The sequence below is a fragment of the Oxyura jamaicensis genome, chromosome 1, assembly GCF_011077185.1.
Source record: "Oxyura jamaicensis isolate SHBP4307 breed ruddy duck chromosome 1, BPBGC_Ojam_1.0, whole genome shotgun sequence".
Lineage (NCBI taxonomy): Eukaryota > Metazoa > Chordata > Aves > Anseriformes > Anatidae > Oxyura > Oxyura jamaicensis.
Window position 1 is genome coordinate 57,808,947 of NC_048893.1, and position 7,871 is coordinate 57,816,817.

A 7,871-nucleotide genomic window follows, 5' to 3' on the forward strand; every position below is an offset into this window, starting at 1 on the left:
CTGCATGTACATGTAAATTTTTAAATGTAATGGATTTCCCTTCTCTTGTAACATTATTAATGCAACAACAGAACTTCTGCTGCTGAACTTATTAATGCCACCACTGTTAGCATTCACAGTAATTCTGATAAGGCTAGAGGAATGCATCTTCCTTTACGCATAAAAGGCAGGATGTGGAGAAAACTCTCAATCTCATTTTTTGAAAAGGTCAGAGAAATTTAGACCAAAGAGTTAGATTCCTGAAGCCTTTCTTACCAGGTCTTGCTTTACTTTACTTTATCTTGCTTTACTTTACACATTTGTAAAGACATTGAAGAAGAAGAATCAACCATTTGTTCTAAACTGACGGTCAAAGGTATTTCCTGTAGCTATATTCCATTCTTGTGTTCACATTCTCAGCAGAAAGTACAGAGAGTTAGAGAGGGAGTAGGATAAGAACTATTGAAGAACACATTCTGTGTAAAAGTTTAAATGAGAGTAAGCCCCATTTATTACAATATACTTCCAACTCTTTTCCTCCATAGCTCTGCCATGTGTTCACTTCTCTAAGTCAACTAAGTTCTGCTGGAGTCTGATCTGCATAAAAATAAAAAACATAGCTAACAGAGAGCTATCTTAGAAGTGGTTGAAATGATGGTAGCACTTCTAATATTCAAATGCTAGTTTCCAAAAATTTGGAATTAGGTTTGTGAATAAGCAATGGGTAAAAGTAATCTTCACCTTGCATTTTGGCCAAGACAAACATTTCTCAAAAAACTAGAAGAGGTAAGAAAAGGGTAAAAATAATCACTTTCTTCCATTTTGATCAAGAAAAACATTACTCAAACATCTAGATGAGATTACAGGCTTGTACTATTTCTATTTAATATTAAGAAACTGCTGAATTTTGAACGTATAAATTTTTATAAATGTGCATATATATAATATTTTTTCAATAGGCAGGTTATTTTGGATGACAAGATGGTTTTAAGAGCAATACAGTAAACTAAGATTCAACAGACTGTGGAGCAAAATCTATCACTGAGTTCAGATCTCAAATAGAACAGCACTGGCAAATTGTTATACATCCAATGAGAATGTACATTCTATAGAAAGCATCAATGACTCACCCAGCTAAAGCTGTGACCTACATTGGTTCTACTCTTTGTGTATATGTACCACTTCCACTTAATAAATAAATAAATAAATAATACAGATAAAAGAGGAAAAAAAAAAAAAAAAGAAAGAAAGAAAAGGAAAAAAGAGAGATCTCGTATCCTGTGTACTCATCTGCCTCATACACATATGTATAGCAAAAAGGGCAGTGAACTCTTGCTCCTTTCAATGTCACTTACAATTCAATGTCTATAGCAGGCAGTGACAGCAAAACAAACAACAAACAAACAAACAAACAAAAAAACAGAGTATGTTATGGGATGTATGCTGATAACATCTCAGAGAATCAGACATACTGTCAGCAAGTAATTATTCTTTGAATATGAATCAATGAGGATTCTACTGTGAATGGCAGACTGCATCTCCCAAAATGGTGAGACAGAGTAGTAGGAGCTGTAAACAGTACTTTTATTCAAAATTTGGCATCTAAATAAATGACCAAATTGAAACAATAATGTTTGGCAAAGGTAACTGCAGCAGTACATTTCCCAAAGAAGACAACTGATGTTGCTTGCCTTTGGGCAAAATGACCCTCAGTGTCCAAACAAATGTTAAACACAGGGATATACTAGGATAACCATTTTTATTTCTTGCCAAGAAATGAACCAGACCTTACAAAATGTAACTCTTGCTAAGGCAAATCTTTCACAATTCTTTATTATTGCAAATAATTTTTTGATATTTTTGAGTTCAGAACAAGAATTCTAAGTTCCATAAAAACATCCCTGATTAAAACAACACTAGTTCATAACTAGAATAAGACTATTAAAAGTAGATTAGTTTTGCTTCTATTTAACTAAAGTTTTGTGTAATTTTTTTTTTCTTGTGGCATTGATCTTTGTAGACCACAATGCTCACCTGTCCAATGGACTGCTCCTGCACATAACAATCCCAGCACCAGTGTTTATAAACTTGTTCAAAGCTTGCTGAAAACCAGTATAACAATAATCCACCCATCTGGATTGTCAATATTAAGGATGCAGACATCTGCCAGAGTAATTTGGCTGACTCCACGAGGCCCTCATTTATGGGAATTACAAGGCATGCTGGCATAGAAATGCATACTATGTCCAGAAACTTATGTGATTTCTCCTGGACAGCTTCCATTGGAATCTCCAGTGTGACTGCCATTCTGTGCAGTAACTCTTGAAAACTTTTATAAGTATCTGGCTGTACTTTTGAATATCAGTGGTAGCACAGTCTCATCTGAAGACAAAGATAATGCAGTGTAGAAACTGTGTGATTAACAACCTGCAACTCCTCTTCCTCAGAGGCTGTGAGCCATGTTTCATTATATAGAAAGTTCATATATTTGGGATGAAAAAGACCTGACTGTAATTGAGATAACAGAAACAGGTAAAATTTGGTAAAATCAATTTGGTAAAATTTGGTAAAAAAATGGTAAAATCAGCTAGATTGCTGATATAGATAATATTCAAGAGAAAGTCTTGCAAGGATACAGTAATCACTAAAATGTAATGCCAATCCTAGTTCTTGGATAACAATCATAAGCACTGGAATAATGACCTACAGCTGTAATGAAGATATCACAAATATTGTAAGGTTCTGGACACCATGTGCTAGTAGCACATGAATGGCAGGAATAAACAGCAGAATGGTTTGTATGGACAACTGGAATAGGAAACAGCAAGAAAAAAATGCCAGGTAGATTTTGTGTGGGTATTGAATTTAAATTCACAATAACAAAACCAAAAGATGTCTGATTCATAATGCTAGGACCCAGCAGGAGAAACCCAGAACCATGCCTTAAGTATGTGACTCAGCCTAACATATGAAAGTTTATAAGAACATTTCTGTGCTCTCTTTAGGCATCACAGCTTCTTGTAAACACCTCTGACCTTTGTGTTCATTTCAGGAATTACTTACAAAATAGCATATCTCAAGAATGTACCTCGTGTCCAAAGCACTGTAAAAATACTTTGTGGACACATAATGCAATGTTATTGCTTCACAAGAAACAAGATTCTTAAAACCTGAGGCTTATACTCTGCCACAATAACAAAATATTAGTAGACAAAAAAAAAAAAAAAAAAAAAAGGAAAATGAAATTATTTTTAAATGGGAATGAAATGTAAAAGAGAACATAAAAATTAATATTATTGATAAAAGTTTCAGGTAACGAAGAGCCAAGTGTTTGATTATTTTTTTAACAAAGTGCTGATTTACTATACACCTGGTCTGTGAAAAGCAATTTTGCCAGAGTTGGGTTTATTCATCTTACAGCCCCATGTGAGCAGTATGTCATCTCTTAATGCAAACAGACTCAGAGGATTCAGCTCACTAAAAGAATTTGTAGTTACGTGCATGGAACATAAATAAACCTTCAGTAGAATTTATGGACAAGACCTGTGACAATATTGGTAATAAAATTCCTTTACCTTAACCAAATTTCTTTCATGTGAATTTGGAAGTAGAGGAAGTGTTCCTGCTCTCAAATCCAAGCCATGGTCAGTCGTAGGATCATTGTATATCAGCAACAATACTCACTGCCCTATACGGGGCTTGATCCACTAATGGTTCCAGGAGCACTGGTCCAGCACTTTCAAAAGGCAAATCTTCTAAAGAAATTCTCCTGTCTCAGTGATAGTTATCCAAAACAAGTGACTCATTTCAGCACTGTCAAAACTATGAATGTTAATGGTGAAGAGTAGAAATTGCAGGAATTCTAGCAGACTTGCACAAAATAGTCAGGCTCATGGCCTCTCCCAGACATCATGAATTCAAAGTCAGTTCAGAATTTCAGTTGCACCTCCTGCTTTTTTCTGTTTTTACTTAGCTGAAATTTACTCATTTCCCAGCAAAGAAAAGGGACTGCAGTCTTCCTCAGCCTCTTTTATTATGCTTACAAGGGAGCTCCTGCTGTTGGTTGGTTTCAGAAAAATTAACTGTGTCTCATCCACAATAATTTTGTGCTGTAGGGACTTTTCTCAGAAATATAGGTTTGTATATCAAAACAGACTAATTCAAAATCTTTTTACAGATTAAGAATGTAAGTGCAAAGATGGCTATATAAACTACGGTTTGCTTGATGGGGTACAGTTGACTGAAGAGAACCAAATAGTCTAAAAAGACTTGCAAAACACCAGGCATCCTGGTAGACATAGCAAAGCAATCTCAAGGCAGACTGAGGTTAATAAAACTAAGAAAAGGATGTAAGTATTTCCTTTATACTCTGAAGTACAAAATTGCACCTTGGGTTATGAGGCTAATAATCTTCTCTGCTTACAGATTTATGTTGAATCCAATAATCCAATAGCAGGGAAAAAAAAAAAAAAAAAAAAAAAAAAAAACCTTATTCGAATTTGCTGTAATCAACAAGCCAATATTTATAATTCTGCCATTCAACCTTTGACTAGTGCTGTAGCTTTTATACAGCATGCTCACAATCATGACTCCTTTTTTTCTGCAGTAAGATGCCAATAGCCAATAGTACTTGAGGAATACCTCCTCCTTCCACTTTTCTGATTGACTGAAAGTCCCTTAACAGTTACACATATTGCCATATCACCAATGGGCTGTATTGCAGAAGGTCTTTCAGAACAAGAAACTTAGCTGGGGGAAGATGAGGAATAGTTTTTGTTTGTTTATTTGTTTGTTTTTAAGCAGAGAAAAGAGCAGCTCAATTAATGTTAAACAGCATATGGGCAAATTTTTCCCAAAAGACTACACCAGTTTATTTGGTACGAAGAATCCTAGGAAAGGACTCAATTATGAATACACCTCTCATTATAATCAAAGCCATTCAGAGTCCAATTACTTCTTAAATAAATGTGCCTAAAAATTAGTAAGCATTTGTATATGTATTATGTTCTTAAATAAGAAAATGCTGAAGAAGCTTCATGTCCCCTTAGGTTTGGCTTATTGACTATGTGTGGTAATAAAATGCAGTGGCATATTCCCCAGCTGTTGCCCATTTGTTAGGCCAAAGTGAGGTGCTGCTCAAATAAGATTGAAAAAATATTAAAATAACTATTTTTGTGAGAGAGAGTTTTCTTTGCATTTTTATTGTCTAGATATTTAGAGATTTTGTGTAAGCCCCGTCGCACAATGCACAAAGGTGTCCTTGTATTTTTGTGCTATTCTAAAATTCAGTAAAATGATTTTTTAAGCTTGTTTAAATACTTTCTTGCATAGTAAAGTTTTTCAATTCTGATACCGGTAAAAATAAATAAATAAATAAATCTGGCTTTATATCAGATATACCTGTTTTATTTATTGCTCAACAGTTAATACTAAGCTCAAAAGCTCACGCATGAAAATTATTCATGCATGAATATGGGAGAAATTCCAGGCCTCTGATGCCTTTGTGTACACAAATCTTGCAGAAATGTGTCAGGCTAAATGCTAGCTAGTCAGTCTCCAGACCATAAGTATTCCGTAATTAGAAGGTAATTACCTTTTTGTTTAAAAGGCAGTATTGCTTAATTCACTCATTTATTTTCTATCTACTCGCATGGTTCTTTCTGTTCTATACTCCCTTGTTATTTCTTGCACTTGCAACAGTGGGAAAAAGCTGCATGAAGATTATGTTTTCAGGCATTAACAAGTACAGTTACAGGGTAATCACAGAATGGCTGAGGTTGGCAGGGACGTCCGGAGGTCATCTGCTCACACAGGCCACCTAGAGTAGGTTGCCCTGAACCAGGTCCAGATGGCTTTTGAAGATCTCCAAGGAGGGAGACAACCTCCCTGGGCAAGCTGTGCCAGTGCTCTCTCACCTGCACAATAATGAAGTTCTTTACCTGCACAGTGAAGAAGTGATTCCTGCTCAGACAAAGCCTCCTGTGTTCTAGTTTGTGCCCATTGCCTCTTGTCCTGGCAAATGAAAAAAAGCCTGACTCCATCCTCTATAAACCTTCCCTTCAAGTACTTGTACACATTGGTGACATCCCCCCTACGCCCCCTTTTCTCCAAGGAGAAGAGTCACATTTCTCTCAGCTTTTCCTCTTAACTGATATGCTCCCATCCCTTGGTCATTTTATTGGCCCTCCATTGGACTCTCTTGTGTCCAAATCTCTCTTGTACTGGGTGGCCCAGAATGGGACACAGTACTCCAGATGCAGCCTCACCAATACTGAGTAGAGGGGAAGGATCACCTCTTGACCTGCTGGCAATCCTTTGCCTAATGCAGTCAAGAATACCATTAGCCTTCTTGTCAGTAAGGGCACACTGCTGACTTATGTTCAACAGTGTCCACTAGGACTCCTTGTTCCTTTTCTGCAGAACTGCTCCCCAGCTGGGTGACCCCCAGCATGTCCTGGTGCCTGGGATAGTTCCTCCCCAGGTGCAGGACTCTGCACTTCTCCTTGTTGAACTTCATGCGATTGTGGTCCTCCCACCTGTCCAGCCTGTCAAGGTCCCTCTGGTTGGCTGCACAGCCCTCTGGTGAGTCTGCCACTCTCTTTCATGTTATCTGCAAATTTACTGAGGGGCTGCACTCTACACGGTTAATGTTCACATTGTTAATGAAGGTGTTAAACAGGACTGGACCCAGTATTGACTCCTGGGGTACTCCACTTGTTACTGGCCTCCAACTACACTTTGCACCACTGACAGCTACCCTCTGGGTTGAGCCATTCACTTAGTTGTAGAACCACTTCACTGTCTGCTCATCCAGGCCATACTTCAACTTTTCTGTGAGGTTCTTAGTAAGAGCAAGAAGAGAGAGCTGTAGTTTTAAAGCATATCTGAAACTAAATATGTGGACTGGCACTCAGACATATAAATGGAAGGTTTCGTTTTTAATGTTTGTATAAAGACATAATGTATACTTTTTTGCAGCTACCACTGATGTGTGGTAGGCTAGTCAGTCTTACTTTCTCTTTCACTCCACATCAGTGGTAGGTACTTCTGATGGAAGACTCAGAAAACAAGAACAACAAAAAAGGAGAAGCAGTGTAGAAATCACTTTTGCTAATAAAACAAAAATGTTACTAATGTATAACAGTTCAGAGAAAAAGCATGAAAAGCAAAACAGAGAGTGAGGGATGAAAACAAGGGGGAAATTGTAACCTTTGTGCTCAGTTTGTTGGTCAACTTCCTAGTAGTTTGCCTTGAATAGCAGGATGTTTGGTTCTATGCAGTAATCTAAAGGTTAAAATAAACACAAATTTAAGGGATGAGAACAAACTCAGAGGCACACAGTCAATGAATAGGTGGTTTGAATCATTGACATAAAGAAATTAGCTAAATTTAAGCTGGCTCCATTTGCTTTCCAGATGAAGTAAAAAATGTTATACAGAAAATCCTGCATTTCCTTCTACAGAATAATAGATATACTTCAAAGACTTTTTAAATTTAAAAATGAAGTTTTTTTCTACTTTTCTAGCAAGCATACCTGATTATATTTGTAGGTGGGAAATGTCCATTTTTGGAAAGAAAATGCAGACAATTACTCAGGTATTAAAGAAGATTTCTAACATGAGCCCTTTGAATAATGAAACATAATGGACAAATGACTTCAGCTCCAACACAGTAGCAGTCCAAGTTATTGTTAAATTTGAAGTTTTCCAGCTCTTTAATAGATCACTTTTTATCAAAAACTATGATAATTCACACCTTTACAGCAGTCCTGCTTACTTATGTAAATTAGCTCCTTTTCTCAAATTGCCTTAAATGGATGCAAAGCTTTATAAACACTACAAATGAACATCCCTGTTTTCTGTGAACTTTGCCACCCTGATCCCTCCAAGGAG